This window comes from Triticum urartu, chromosome 5, assembly GCF_003073215.2.
Source record: "Triticum urartu cultivar G1812 chromosome 5, Tu2.1, whole genome shotgun sequence".
Taxonomy (NCBI): Eukaryota; Viridiplantae; Streptophyta; class Magnoliopsida; order Poales; family Poaceae; genus Triticum; species Triticum urartu.
Window position 1 is genome coordinate 593,099,054 of NC_053026.1, and position 15,816 is coordinate 593,114,869.

Consider the following 15,816-nt stretch of genomic DNA (forward strand, 5'->3'; position numbering starts at 1 on the left):
TAACTGGACTACATGTCCAGGTTGGTGCAAAGAAAGTCAGAACTAGGCGCATGCAGCTTCCACCGCTGCCAGCAAACAAGAAAAAGAATGTAAGTTTCATCTTGGAGCCAACGGTGGTCATAGCAACAGTAGAGGAGTTGCAAGAATTGCGTGCAAAGAAAAAACAGCAAGGGATGGGAGCCATACCAAGGAAGTCAGCTATGAAGAAGATCGGGCAAGTTCCCGTGCAACAGGAGGCATTTGCCCCAAAGCAGCAGCCAACATGTGAACCAATCATAGGAGGAGCAGTTGTGTCGGCAAGGGTAGTGTTGCAGCAGTCTGTTGGTGTTGATCCAAGATGCCAGGCAACCATTGTTCAAAATCATGCAACCCAAGACAAAAATGTGGCAAGTCATGTAGTCCCCAAGGCAAGTAACAGCAAACAGAGTCAAATAGTTGAGGAGCAAGCCCCTGAGCAAGAAAAGGCAAGTACCAACAAAAACCACGCAAGTTGTGAACCAACCAAGGCAACAATAGTTGCATCAGCATGTGCAGTGTTGCAGCAGTCTTTCGCGGTTGATTCAAGATGTCAGGAAACACTTGATAAGAAGGCAGGTAACATCAAGCAGGGCCAAGCAACTGAGGAGCAAGCAGGACATGCAATCATGGAGAGGCAGTCAGCTTCAATGGATATTGGTCAAGTTCAGGAGGAAAATGTTGTTAGGACCGCAAAGGAAGGTGATGGGTCTGAAAATGTTAAGTGTTTTTTGGATAAAAAGACAAAAATGAAGGAAGTTCAAGTGGATCTGAGGAAACTCAAACAGTTCCTAAGGCATCTGTCTTAGTACAACTGCCGGTAAATATGAAAGAAGCTGCACAACCACCCAGAAGCACAACAAACCAGGAGGTTTCGAGGCAACCACTAGATGATTTGAATGGGCGACGGAAATCATGTTTTCGATTGACTCAGCCTGTGAAGGTATCGTCACAGTATGTTGGAGTAAACAAGAATGAAGATGTAATCAATCGCCCGTCGTTCATGCAGTTTAATAGCAATGCAGTTCAAAATGATGTTAGAATAAGAAAGAGGGGGGAAGCAAGTCCAGAGACAAAACTGCTAATAGCTAAGGGTAAATTGCCTGTATATGCTACAGAAGTTGCTCAAGTCACTAGCACTCATGCCGAGCCCTTCAAGTTATTTGATGAAATGAAGGAGAACCGTCTGCCATTTCAATTCTACGGGAATTCTGTAGCTGCATTGGAAGTTAATGTGTTAGACATAAATGAGTTTTTTGCAATGTGCACTGATCCAGCAAAGCAGAGTTTACAAAGCAGGCATAGTGATAGGGAGCTACCAGTGCAGGATGCATCAATGTTTGAAGGGTCACGAAGATAAAACTTTTCTGAAGAATACCGTCCAGCCCCTTCATTTGATCTTGGCATAGATAATCCACCAAGGAAAGTAGGAGAAGGGGAGAATTGCAATGCACAAGCTGAACCCCACAATGCACAAGAAACTTCAGGAGCATGGCAGAATATCATAGAAGTTGATGATGATGACTTTGATTGGGACCTTGGAGCCATCGATGAAGCTTGCGCACAAGCTGAACCAAAGGCAAGGGAGTTAGTTGCAGGCTGTGCAGAAGCAGGAGCTGATCATTTTATGTACAACACACCAGAAAAAATGCACAAGCTAGAAGAAGAGGGATCAAACAGCAAGCACTATAGTAGCAGTAGCTCAGGAGAGCCAGTCTTACATAAACATGAGAGAAGGATCATCAAGCCTGGACCATGCAAGCGATCTCCATTCATGGACTTCGACGAGAAGAAAGTATTTCGCTGCAAAGCTGAAGGCAATAGGTTATATTCATCTATTATTTTACATGGCAGATTAAATGAAGAGGAATCACCAGACAAAGATACAAGGTATGACGAAACTTTGTTTATGTTTCAAACAGTTTTTATTTTTCCTGCTGTGTAGTCATTAGGCAAGTCACCCAACTATACAATGGCAATTTTAATTTGTAGTACAGGCAACTAAATCAAAAATATATAAAATATGCTACCAGTAGGAGGAGGTAGGGGTGGGGAAGGGTGGGGGTGGGGTGGTGTGTTTTTGGATTTTGGTGGGGAGGTCTTGATCACAAAGAACATAATGCATTATCAATCTTATCTTTTTAATTCCTTCTTTATGTTCTTTGTTTTATTTTGCAGCCCCATTGTCATCAACTACCACGGTTACCATGTTACTGTCAGGGAGCTTGCAAATTCAATGAGAAAAGAAGGATTCCTATTGTCTCACGTTGTTCAAATTGGCATTTTGTCGATTATAATGAACTTGCCACCAGACTCGAAGAAGGTGCTTATGCCCCTTAAGTTCTCGGTAAGAAAAGGAAAATTGTACCATCACCTTGCCAATGTACATTTTCTTTTCATTGCACACATGCCATTCGTTACTTGGATCATTCATTTTTTCATAAACTTCTGTTGAAATCTTTTTTTCAGATAAGGATGCAATAGATGGACTGCTTTGATAGTAACGAGATTGCATCGAAATTCAACAAATCCAACCGTTTGGACCGCAAAGACATGGTAAGTTTCTCTCACTACATCTCTATTGGGTGTGCGCACATTAATTGCACTTCTTACACAATTATTATTTTCTAGTAGTTGCCTTATAGGAATGTCATAGTTTGTTCGACATCTTACAACTTTTTTTCAGAAACAATTGTGTCCATCAGAAATCATTAGCCTTTTTTTCTCCGTGCACAATGATAGAAGTTACATATATGCATATGGAAGCTGATTTTGAGTGAACATGTTACATTATTGTTTTTTTATCCCCCAAAGTTGCTTGCACAACATCATTAAGTTGCCTGCACAACAAACTTAAGTTGCTTGCATAGAACATCCCCTCATCATAATTACTTTTTTGAGCAAGTCTCTTACTGTTTTTGAGGAAGTCTCTTACTGTCTTTGAGCAACTCTGCTACTATGTTTTGAGCAAGACTGTTCATATGTTTTGAGCAAGTCTCCTACTGTTTTTGAGCAAGCATGTTACTATGTTTCACCAAGTCTCATACATCATGTTACAGATATGCATATGGAAGCTGATTTTTTTTGAGTGAACATGTTCCATAATTGTTTTTTTATCCCCCAAAGTTGCTTGCATAACATGAGTAAGTTGCCTGCACAACACCCTTTTTTAAGTTGCTTGCATAACACATCCCCTCATCATAATTACTTTTTCACTCCCCCCCAAGTTGCTTGCATAACATCTTTTTTAAGTTGCCTCCATGCATGATAGCAGTTGCACACATACAAACCAGAATTGTAACTCTAGTAACGAGAACCAACACATTTTTCTTCAACTATCTAACATCCTTTTTTGTTTGGTCATCATTTACGTAGATCATGATTTCTGTTTTAGAGAACATCGAGCCTTCAAAGCCAGTCACAGGGAACCATTATTGGGGTTTCAATGTCAATATAAGAGACCGAAGGTTCGAGGTACTTGATTCATGGAGGACTCTTGAATCCCCATCACTTGATAGGTGTGCAAGGGCCATAGTTGCATGCTTCCGCAGTCTATGGGAACTGCACTACCCCAAGTCACATGTTGTCCTGGACAACTTCGGGCTTGTCAACATTGATGTTCCAAAGCAAAATAATGAGTAAGTGCCCATAAGCCCCTAGATCTTTTTTCCCACAAGTATGAACATGCCAATAAGTCAATAAAAATGTTTAACTTACGGCTCGTGTTTCTGTGAAACATTTTTTGTTTGTATAGTGTTGACTGCGGGGTTTATGCTCTTACATTTGCCAATGGATGGGAGGCAAGGAATGTTCCAAGTTTTACACCTGATGATATCCCAAACATCAGGAAGCAGCTGACTATTCAATGGGTTGACAGCATTCACAACAAGGCACCATGGAAAGACGTCCTCAAATTAACATAGGTTATCTTTTTACCTCAATGTTTTTGCTATTTTAAATCTTTTTTTTTAATTTGCATGAACTCCGCAATTTTCTCTGTGGTCTTTTAATAGCCTTAAGAAATAGTTACCTTGTATTAACTTGCAACAAAACCATAGGGTGGTCGCTTTTTTGAAACCGATTTTTCTGCCAAAAAATGAAAAAATGGAATTTATCCTTTTATTCTTATGTTAAGGCACTTCGGGTATCTTCGGGTAGTTTATTTAGACAGAAACATGGCTTAGTTGCACAAAGCGACACAACATGAGTTAGTTGCATAGTTTTATCATGCAACTTGCAAAAATAGGTTTTAGGAGTTTCCTGCACACAGATCAAATGATACAAAAATAACTCGCATAGGACTTGCTTGTAGTTAAAGGAGACAAGCCCCTAATTGCCAAAATAAAAAGCAGAGGTTGAACTTCAAAAAGAACCTTTCTCCCATTAAGACATCATAACCATAAAATCTTAGATAGATAACAGGTAGGCTAAGGTAAGTCATAGACATAAAAAGTAGCAACATCCCATTCATAAACAAAAAATTCGTTCCCACACACGCGTTCTACCAGCATTCTTTCTTTGCAGAATCTTATACCCAAATACTTGCCAAAATTGCCCGATGTCCAACAAACCAATCTCGTCTTGCATAGTGCTGAATTGTGCTCTGTAGAACTACAATAACTGCACTTGTTTTTCCTCTTGGGGTGCAGCTCTAGATCTGATTGAATTCTCCGTTGCTTCGCTCTTCCTTTTGTCGATTTTGGAGGGTCTCTAGGAATGGTAGGGTCTGCCATGGGAGTAGGATAAATAAGATCAGGATCAAGTACAGGAGCACCTTCAGGAATGGCAGGTTCTTTGCCCCGTGACGCAACCCCTAGTTGCACGCGTTCATCACTGGTAGTTTGTGGAGAAGGAACCAACAGTGGGCCTGCATTTTTTCGGGAAAATGTTGGGCGTATGGCATATTGTCCAGAACCACTAAGCGAGTTCAATGTTTGCGGGGCGGTCCATGCCATTAGCCCACCAGTAGTAGTACTTGTGTTTGGCGGCAGATACACAATTGCTGGTGGCCTGTGTTGTTGTGCATACCCTCTGGGATCCCTGGGCCGTTGTTCAGTTCGGGCAGGATGTGTGGCAGGAGACAGGGTTTCTGGAGCAAGGTCTTCTGTTTTGCAGAGTAGGATCTCTAGGTTGTTGTATGGGCCCCCGGGGTTGAGGAACACACATCCTTGTTGCTTGTGCAGGCATCCTGGGTGCAGGCATTCTCGATGGAGGTGGAGGGCGCCAACTTGCTGGCACAGGGCCGTAGTGTACTGGAGTGGGGCCTTTTTGAAATGGCGCAGTTGCTGAAGATGCTTGCTCATGCAGAGAAGTGTTAGGGCTAGGAACTTTCGTCGCGGCACTTTTTTGATGCGGCGCAGAAGTAGGCTGTTGAGTTCTTGGACCAGGTGGTGCTTGCACATGCCCATTAGGTGGTGGTGCAGGTCGATTAGCCTTGTGACTACTTGACGTAGCAGGGTTACCACTTCCTGGCCGTACTGAAGAACTAGGCGGCGATGGAGGCCCACCAGGGTTGATACTAGATGATGTCGCCGTCTTTTTTTCCCTTGACAACTTCAGGTTTTTAATCTCTTGTCGTGCTGCACGCATATGTTTCTTTACAATGTCTGTAGCAGCATCAGATGCGCTAGCTCCGCGGGCAAGATTGGCAAAATCCATTTGCATGTTTGAAAGTCGTATCTCTTTCTTTGACTGTTCTGGCAACTCATCGGGCTCATGATCAGGAGCAGGTGGTGCATCAGGTATTGCCAATGGAGTCCATCTGCGAATGATGTACTTCTCAAGGATTTTATTGACACCCAGTTGTGTGAAAACTTTCAAAATATGGCAACAAAGCATGCCATCCCTGTCCATTTTGCAACATTCACATCTATAGTCTTCAGCTCTTGGTTCACATGTCACGTAGTAGCTTCTAGATCCATACTTCGCAACCCACTCCTGGTTGGGGTAAACTTCATACAAGTTAGAACCATGAGGCCGTACATTGTACCTCGTAATCAACGCAAACTCTGTTCGAAACTTAACATACAAGTCCCTGGTGTAGGCCTCATAAGCTTGCTTCTCAATGGGGTAAGACGACCACAGTTCAGTCTACAAATGCTCTGTTCTATAGTCTTTGGCACCTTCTCGCACTAGTATGTGGGTTTGAATTTTTTGGTACTGCTTCACGAAGTTCAAGATTGATTTATGTGGGTTCACATATCGCTTAAGGACAGCGTTGAACCCCTCACTGCGCTGGGTTGATTGCAAGAAAGGGAAGAACTGGTGCTTGAAGTAACAAGGAACCCACGTTCCTCGGTAGTTATATAGATTCTCAAAGTGGGTGTCAAGCATACCCTCATACTTCAACAACAGAGCATTCCATCCTGTCTCAAACTCCTCTGGTGTCATGCTGAAGTCAACACATTCATTGAAATCACGCGACAAACCAGGGTTTCGTGCCAACATTGATCCAAGCTTCTCTTGTGCCTTCTTCATTATATGCCAACGGCAACAACGATGCACACTCGTAGGAAACATCTTTTTAATTGATTGTGTCATCGCAATGTCTTGATCAGTTATGATGTTGGTTGGTGCTATACCATTCATTGCCTCAAGGAACGTCTCAAACAACCAATCAAAGCTTGATGCCATTTCTTGCCTAACAAAGCCGCAACCCAACATGAACGACTGCCCGTGTCTATTAATTCCAATAAATGGGGCAAAGGGCATGTTGTACATGTTAGTCATGTATGTAGTGTCGAACGAGATGCAATCGTGGTAAGCCTCGACATAAGCTTTCCTAGCTGCACCGTCAACCCAGAAAATGTTCTCCACCCTGTCCTCCTCATCGTACTTTATCTTATAAAAAAAGTCTGGATCATCTTTTTGTTGATCTTTGAAGTAGGCAACTGTCTCAATCATATCTCCTTCTTTGGTGGCATCTTTGTTTAACATTGTCTTCAGGTTTGTAATGTGCTTAGTACCATAGGGGACGATCAGCTCTGTGCCATAGAAGTCTGACATAATATGCATCATACGCCCTGAAAAGTAGTTTATAAAAAATCATTTTCATAAATTAACAGATTTTATGCATGGCACTGAGAAGTAGTTTATAGGCAGCAATTCAGACACACGAAAACATGTGAAAATGCGCAGGCAAGCCCAGGACATGGTTTGAGCAAGTACTAACTTATGATCAAGCAAGTAGTACAGCTAGACTAATATATGTGCACACACAAACCATTTTGATTATTCAGGGAAAGTCCTACTTGTATTTTTTTCACACAACCTAATACATGAAAAGTGTGCAACAAGTGCAGGCAAGTTGAGGACATGTTTTGAGCAACTGCTAACACCTAGGCAAGCAACTAGCACAACAAGACTAATTAGTGCCTACTAACATATCATTTTAGCGTCAAGGGGAATGAGTGCTTACAAGCACAGGCAAGTTGTGCCCTTCACTTTGAGCAAGTACTAACAGTAAACCTCCAACTTTGCTCTGCAAAACTAATCTAGTTTAGGACCATGTTGTCGAGCAACTACCAAACTCATGGTCAAGCAAATTGCTCAACAAAACTAACCTAATCAAGCCCCAACAGTAACAAAGGAAACATCAAAAAACAGTAAAGGAGCAGAGTATTGAATCACTTAACACGTCTTAGGGCAAGAGCCAAATACCACACTTAAAAAGACCAGCAGGCTAGCATAAAATTGGTGTTCAGCAACTTAGACAAAAAACACAGGCAAGCTAGTGATCATTTTTTCACCTGTTGTTAAATTGCAGTTGTGAAGATGTGTTAGGAATGCCCTTTCTTCTGGAGGTATCCCTTGGTGCGATCGCAAGTACTTCTTCAAAGATGGCTTGTCTAATAACTTATGGTTATGCTCACCAACATAGTACACCACCTCCCAACGACCATCTACTAGTTTCACCACCATCTTGGCCTTGCAACCAGTTTGAATTATTTTATCTCGCTTTCGTTTCTTGCTTTTCTTTTTTAACTTACTTTCATCATCAAGAAAGACAATATCATCATCTTCGTCAACATGTTCTGCCTGATCAATAATTTTGTCTAGGACAGGGGGCTTTTCTGCACCTCCATCGTCCTTTGTAGGTTTTCGAAACTTGTTGCAAACGAATTGCTGCTTTACTAACATACGAGTGTCTCCAGTTCTCCTTGTTGTATTCATTTTGATGGAAAACCCAAGCTGCAGAGCATACGCATTGTAGTGCTCCTTTGCACCTTCCAAAGTGTCAAACCTCATCCCCACGTAAGGTTCCTTGGGCTGTGACCATGCCTCGTCATCATTTTCACCAACCAAGCCTGTCAAACTATTTCCAACAGTCCCACCTGTTCCACCTCCGGTGTTAGTGTCAACAAGTGTGTGTTCATCCGTCTCTGTTGCTGCCGCTGGATGTGTAGTTGCTTCGACTGTTGCACCCATATCTGTACGCATAGTTTGCACCACATGTGCCGAAGCATTGTGTGCAGCGACAGGGTTGGGAGATTCAGCCACAAACTCAGCATTGTCAGCTCCACCAAGTGGGATGCTCTGTTGTGTGCAATATAAAGGATCAAGTATATTCATGTCATGAACAAAGGCAAACTCTGGCATATTTTCCTCTGGTACTTCATTTAGGTCAATCATATTTCCAAACCTGGATTTTTTAACACCATGAAAAGATATTTGAGAAGAGGCAAGCAGTTAATACTTCTTAAAAAATGGGGACAAGCACTGTATAATTTTTTGCATGAAAGTTTTGTGCTACAACATTTTTGTCTAATCTTTTTTTAATCATTGGCAGGCATCAAATCACCAGGTTGAAGCAAATAGATGAAGCACAAGTCATCGTTGCATCGGGCAGCTTCTTATTCAAAGAGTGTATTCATCATGCAAATATCAGCAAATATCATGAAGAATGCAATGGGATACTTCTACTTTAGTTGAAAGTAAACTAGGAATAGGAGCAGCATCAGTACTTTAGTTGAGTGACATGGTCTGTCATGTTCACTAGTATCACTTTTTATTACTGTATCTTATGTGGCAAGATTTACCTCCTACTAGCACCTGTTTTTAAATTTTGTGTGTGTTTTTGCTCTTTTTTTTCTTACTTCATAATGCTGGAGCATAGCACAGATTTGTCCCAGATTTTTTGTTCTTGCATATCTTTTTTTATACCAGGATGCACATTCCATTTTTCCAATGGAGAATAATGGTTGGAGCTCCACCCATCCTCCCGATTAACATCCAGCAATGAAGCATTTCTGCTGCACACAGAACCTTCTATAGGTAAGTTGACTCATGTATGTAGCATCATTATTTTTTCATGATCAAATATCTTCGTAAGGTCCAAATGTCTTTTAGAAGTTTTTGCTTGTCTGTTATGATGCTTTTTTGTTCAAGTACATAAAGTTTTCTTTTAAAAATGTAGCAACTAGCAAATATGAAGGTTTTCAACAATCAAAATTTTTTTTTCTCATACACATTTTTTTATGTTCATACAAGCAGGTACACCACAGACATCATATCTCCAAGAGCATTCAATAAACCAGTTACATGGAATCTACCACATTGAGCAAAGGAGGTGAGAAATCTGATCTACAATTAAAACATCAAAGCATCATACATTTTATAAAGCAACTTAGGTTACTAAAGTAGTGATGCTGCAACCACATTTAGGAGTTTTTCCATCTTAGGTTACTTTCAAGTTTTACTCATGACTTGCCTGCCTTTTGTGTTTGCAGTTGCCTAAACAATGCATATAAGTTGCCACTTATAAGTTGCTAACAAAAACTGCACAACTTATTAGTTCAACAGTACCAAGTTTTTACACATGACTTGCCTACCAATTGTGTTGCAGTTGCCTAAGCAATGCATAAAGTAGTGATGCTGCAACCACATTTAGGAGTTTTTGCATCTTAGGTTACTTTCAAGTTTTTACACACGACTTGCCTGCCAATTGTGTCGCAGTTGCCTGAACAGTGCATATAAGTTGCCACTTATAAGTTGCTAACAAAAATTGCACAGCTTATTAGTTCAACAGTACCAAGTTTTTACACATGACTTTTGCCTTCCAATTGTGTTGCAGTTGCCTGAACAATGCATATAAGTTGCCACTTATAAGTTGCTAACAAAAACTGCACAACTTATTAGTTCAACAGTACCAAGTTTTTACACATGACTTTTGCCTGCCAATTGTGTTGCAGTTGCCTGAACAATGCATATAAGTTGCCACTTATAAGTTGCTAACAAAAACTGCACAGCTTATTAGTTCAACAGTACCAAGTTTTTACACACGACTTTTGCCTGCCAATTGTGTTGTAGTTGCCTGAACAATGCATATAAGTTGCCACTTATAAGTTGCTAACAAAAACTGCACAGCTTATTAGTTCAACAGTACCAAGTTTTTACACACGACTTTTGCCTGCCAATTGTGTTGTAGTTGCCTGAACAATGCATATAAGTTGCCACTTATAAGTTGCTAACAAAAACTGCACAGCTTATTAGTTCAACAGTACCAAGTTTTTACACACGACTTTTGCCTGCCAATTGTGTTGTAGTTGCCTGAACAATGCATATAAGTTGCCACTTATAAGTTGCTAACAAAAACTGCACAGCTTATTAGTTCAACAGTACCAAGTTTTTACACACGACTTTTGCCTGCCAATTGTGTTGCAGTTGCCTCAACAATGCATATAAGTTGCCACTTTTTTACAGAGGTGTTTACATGTTCTTGTACACAGAGGGACTTATATGTAGTTGCAGACAATTTGGCTTTTCCGAATACTAATGAGAAACAACAAAATCAAGCGAAAGGAGGTGAGAGATCTGACCTCTAAAATTGCAGCCCTGCCCTTTTTCTCTTGTTTTTCCCTTCTCGGATCAGAGAAGATTTAAGAGGAGAAGCAACTAATCAAGACAGCAGTGCAGGTCATCTCAAGGTTTTCTTGCCGCCATTACAAGGGATCTGAAGGTCTAATGGATCTTGTTGGAGCGTGGGCAAGAAATTTGTGCCTTACTTGGGGGAGAAGAAGATGGCTGGGTGGGGTAGGCAATGGAGCTGGAAGCAATCGGCGGGTGCAAGGTACGGGGGAGGAAGAGCACGTGACGAGGGGACCACTAGATATCGCGTGGAGGGGGGGTTGGTTGGGTCGAGACGAAGGAACAGGTGGCTGGTGGCCGGTGGGCTATGGGCCTTACCTTTTCTGTACTACGGGGGGACAGGAAATTACCTTATTTGGCTGGGCCGCCAGGAAACGCTAGGGAGCAGCCGACTGCTCCCTAGACGCGCCCTTTAATGATATATGGTTTCCTCTAAAAAAAGAGCACGTCCTTTAGGGCTTCTTTGGATCACAGAATTTGCAAAACAAAGGAATAGGAAAAATGGAGGATTTCATTGCCATGACATATCCAATCCTATGGATTTTTTTCAGAGGTCGAACCTCATGCGTAAATTCCTCTGGAATCAACATCTTGGCGACCCAATCCTGAGGAATTTTAATAGCCCAATCCTGTGATCCAAATGTGTTCCATAGAAAACAATCTTGAGAATCCTGTGAAAATCCTCCAATCCAAAGAAGGCATTAGTTTAATATACGTACGGCCGGAGGGGAATTGCTTAACGTGCATGCAAGAAGAGGCACACGTGCGTGCAATGCAGAGCCGAACGTTGCATTGCTTCATCTTCGTGCGCCGGACCTTTTACTAGTATTTGTTTGTCTCAGGCTCGTGGAATGGAAACACCGCACGTCGGATTCCGTGGTTCGGACAGGTGCACGTGCCGTGCCCGCTGCGTCGTCGATTGTAAATAGTACGTGAAAGGGGTCAGCCGCCTAGATATAGATAAGATGGACGAGACTTGCCTCCCTCCCCGTGTGCCCATCCGTGCTTCCGCATATGTGGCTTGATTTGATTGGACAAAATAAGGCCCGGCCCCACCCCCTTAAAATCAGGGGGGGATGATTAGATTAGAAAGGAAAAAGAGAAAAAGATAGGCGTAGAATGAAGTGGGAGCACGGATAGGAGCATGGGGAGGGAGCAGGCAAGCCGGATCCAGATAAGATAACCGCTGTATGTGTACACTGTTCTACAGTGTTGCTGACCATATACGGATGGTTGTAGTTGATTCGGTTTGGTAGTTTCCGCCGGTTAATTTTTGTCTCATTAAAGATAGTTTTTTTCGTCTTCGATCCCATCTCCTGCATCCTCTCGATTCCTCCCCACCGCCTTCGAACCAGGAATAAAAATCGGTATGCTCCCACTATGTCCAGTGCTAAATCCTCCGGTTGATCGGAAAAAACTTGCACCTGAAAAAAATCTACGACGGTTAACCTACGAAAAAAAAATACCTACGCCCCGACCGCCGCCCGCGGGTCGCCCGCTCCCTCGTGCCCCTCCTCAATCCCGATCTGGATCGAGGGGACGAGGAGCTCCTGCCTCCCCGACGGCCGGCCTCCTCCTCGCCCCGCCGCTGCGTCTGGCGCCGCCATGGCCTCTGGAGCCAGGGAAGCCATGGCCTGAGCTCGGCCTCGAGGTCCCCGCCGCCGTCTCCTGCAGCTTCTGCCCCGCCGCCTCACCGCCCGAGCTCGCCGTCGCCCCAACCTCGGCGCCGCACCGCCGCCAGCTCTGGTCGCCTCCACCTCCGCTCCAGGAAACCCTCGGTCGCCGGCTCGCTGGAGCACGACGGCAGACGATGGATGCCCTGGTTGTGTGCGACGGATGCAGTTCTCACGTGCAAGCTAGGGTTGGAGCCGCCAGCTCTTCATCCTGCCCGCCGGCGGCGACTCTTCCCGTCCCGCACTGCCGCCTCCCCGTTATCACAGGTATCTCCACCCCTTCCTCTTTCCCCCTCTTCTCTCCTCTCCCCTTCTCCCTCCTCCATCTCTGTCCCCTTCCCCCTCCCACCCCGTTATCTGTTCATGTTGTTGGCACCTGAAGAAGTTGGTGGCATGGTGAAGCCCCTGAGGAAAAGTTGCAGGAGTCTTTGAAGGAGTTGGAGAAGTCTCTAGCGATGCAAGTTCGTCTTAAACCTGAGTCCGAATCCAATTTCATGGGAACAAGCATATATTCCATGAATTTTCCACTTGCACACCCTAAGCCCTAAAAGAAACAACTAGATGCCTTGGGTAATTTTGGTTGCATCCGTCTTGGTTAGTTGGTTTACATGTGAATTCACACGTTTAAAAGGCATGTGACCATTAACTTTATAAGTATTTATCCACGTTCTAAAGGAATTAAATAGGATGCAGTAGTGCAGACATTCAAAGGAGGTGGGAAGTGTACATATGCTTTATGTTAGTTATATGCACAGGGCAGCCTATCAATATAGAGGTGTCATTCAGACAGAGCTCTTTGAATATAATAAGACAAAAGATCGGTTTCCTGATTTTTTTATAAGAAGATTCTTCTATATGTTCGGTTACATGATTTTTAATTTGATCATCTTCTTTGAACAATTTTTGTGCTGACTATGATATTTCTTTTGATTTGTAGGTTCATCTGGTCCTTTACCCCTCACATAATAACTGTGAAACTTAATGAGGTATTTCTGAAAAATGTTCCCTCCCCTCTGATGTCTATTTGGTTACACAATTTTATGCTTGTGTGGTCTGGCTGTTCCTAAGTGCTTTCAGACATTATTATTTGTGTGATCAGCATTGAGTAGATTGCCTGCAGCAAGATAACTTGAGTTTTTTTACTTAAGTAAACGATATGTAAATAGCTCTAAGTTAACTGGACATTTTGTCGCATTGGCTTGAATCTGCATGTTGCATCATTTGTGCACAATGAAAACTGTATGAACCTGCATTAGATGGTGTATTTGTAGGAAGGTTATCCTTTCTTCAAGGACTGGAAGTTTCCTGGTAAGTGTTCCTTTTTCTGAAAAATTCTGTGTTTGTTCGCTGTAATATTTTGTTTACATAAGGTTTCTCTTTCCTTTTATGGGCATAATGGGTGAGACAATAATATTCAGAAAGTTGTTGTTTTAGGGAAACTGCTAACTCCATATGTCAGACCCATATCATTGTTGAGCATGCATAGTGTTCCTATGTCATTTCTATGATGTATTTGTTTCCTTTTATATCACAGTAGTCTTCATTTTGGCCATGTACCTTCAAACTGAACCAAAAATGGTTTGTCTGATGACATGTTTGAGGAGATTCTTGATATGAAACAGTGGATATGAGGGTGACCGTTTTTTTGCAAGTTTTGTCTGTGGAATCTTTTTGCAGTTGATAAGACATGGGATGGACTTACTTCCGATCTGCAATATTTTCGGTAAACTGATTCAAGGCATGTTCGATTGTTTACTTAGGGTGGTTACTGAACCTCTTTGAGAACCAAGAAAGACATTCTGTATGTACAAATAACATAGGCCTAAAGTTCGTTTTTACATTGAAAATCTATATATGAAATTTTCTATAACAATCGAAAATTCATTCATTCACTTTGTGAGATGTCACACAACACCATGCTCCAAATTGTTGTCTATCTGATCCTTGCGGCAGAATCATAGACTCGTGCATAATTGCATATATACTGTGACTGGGCACCAGTACATTTGCAACATTCTAAAGTTAGTTTGTTGTGATTTTTTACCAAACCTCGTGCATAATAAGCAACTTTATCATGTCATGCTTATGCCTGTCACTGCATATTGCTCTGCAAGTGGATGTAGTAATTTGGAAAACGTGCTGTCATAAGGAACTCTCCTTTTCTTATTCAAAATTGTTCAGTTGGAGCTTCATCATTTAAAGATTCAACTGACCAAACCCTTAGAGTTCCAATAAATTTTTCTATTCTGTCCTTAGATTCTTATCTTCGTAGCAATACTATACCCAGCCTAGCAGTAGCAATAATTTGTTCAGTTGTCAGTAATATGTTTTTCCCATGTCACATATTCATATGATCACACCTGGCTGTTCAGCTGATGCTCCGTGTGCTTTTCACCTTTCAAACAGGAAGCTGAATTTTATGTGTTGACAGAAGATGAGTCACCCTGCATCTTTGGTCCAATCGTGAAACAGAGATGGTCCTACACGTGCGCAAAGCAGCTTATCGAGAGGCTTGTTTTTGGTGAGTGGAAGAACTTATAACTTGTTGATTGTGCCATTAGTAGCACCCTTAAACTTTTTCTGACCATGTACATTTGAGTTTCCCCCAGCTGAAGGCGTAGAAATGGCCTTGAATTCACGATTGTGAGACCTTTCAATTGGATTGGGCCAAGGATGGACTTTATTCCTGGTGTTGATGGTCCTAGCGAGGGTGTTCCTCGGGTTTTGGCTTGCTTTAGCAACGTATGTAAACGTATCCCTGAATACCTTCATTGCACTGTGTTCAGTCTTCTTTCTTACAAGATATACCTTGGCAATGGATGTGCAGAATCTCCTCCGCAGAGAGCCCCTGAAGCTTGTCGATGGCGGCGAGTCCCAGAGAACTTTTGTTTTTCATCAAGGATGCCATCGAAGCTGTTCTTTTGATGATTGTATGTCTTCTCTGTTTATGTCTGATCTGTTTTTCTGGCGTTCCTCAGTGTCTACCGCATCAGTGAAACTTAAATCTCTGTTTTCTTGTGGCAAAGGAAAACCCTGCTCGAGCCAATGGTCATATCTTCAATGTTGGGAATCCTGACAATGAAGTCACTGTTAGGGAGTTGGCCGAAATGATGACAGAGGTATGCCATCAACCAGCAATAGCAACTGTATGTTCCGTTACTCTGTCTCTTCTGAATCGTTGATTTGCATTTATCTGCAGGTCTACGCTAAGGTCTCAGGAGAGCCCCCGCAGGAGGAGCCTGTGATCGACGTGAGCGCGAAA

The 15,816-nt window shown here is 42.4% G+C and overlaps 1 pseudogene; it reads left to right on the forward strand.

The window, feature by feature from the left end:
* The first annotated feature begins 12,262 nt into the window (after window positions 1-12,262).
* LOC125507492 overlaps window positions 12,263-15,816 on the forward strand; it is a 5,483-nt pseudogene continuing 1,929 nt past the window's right edge.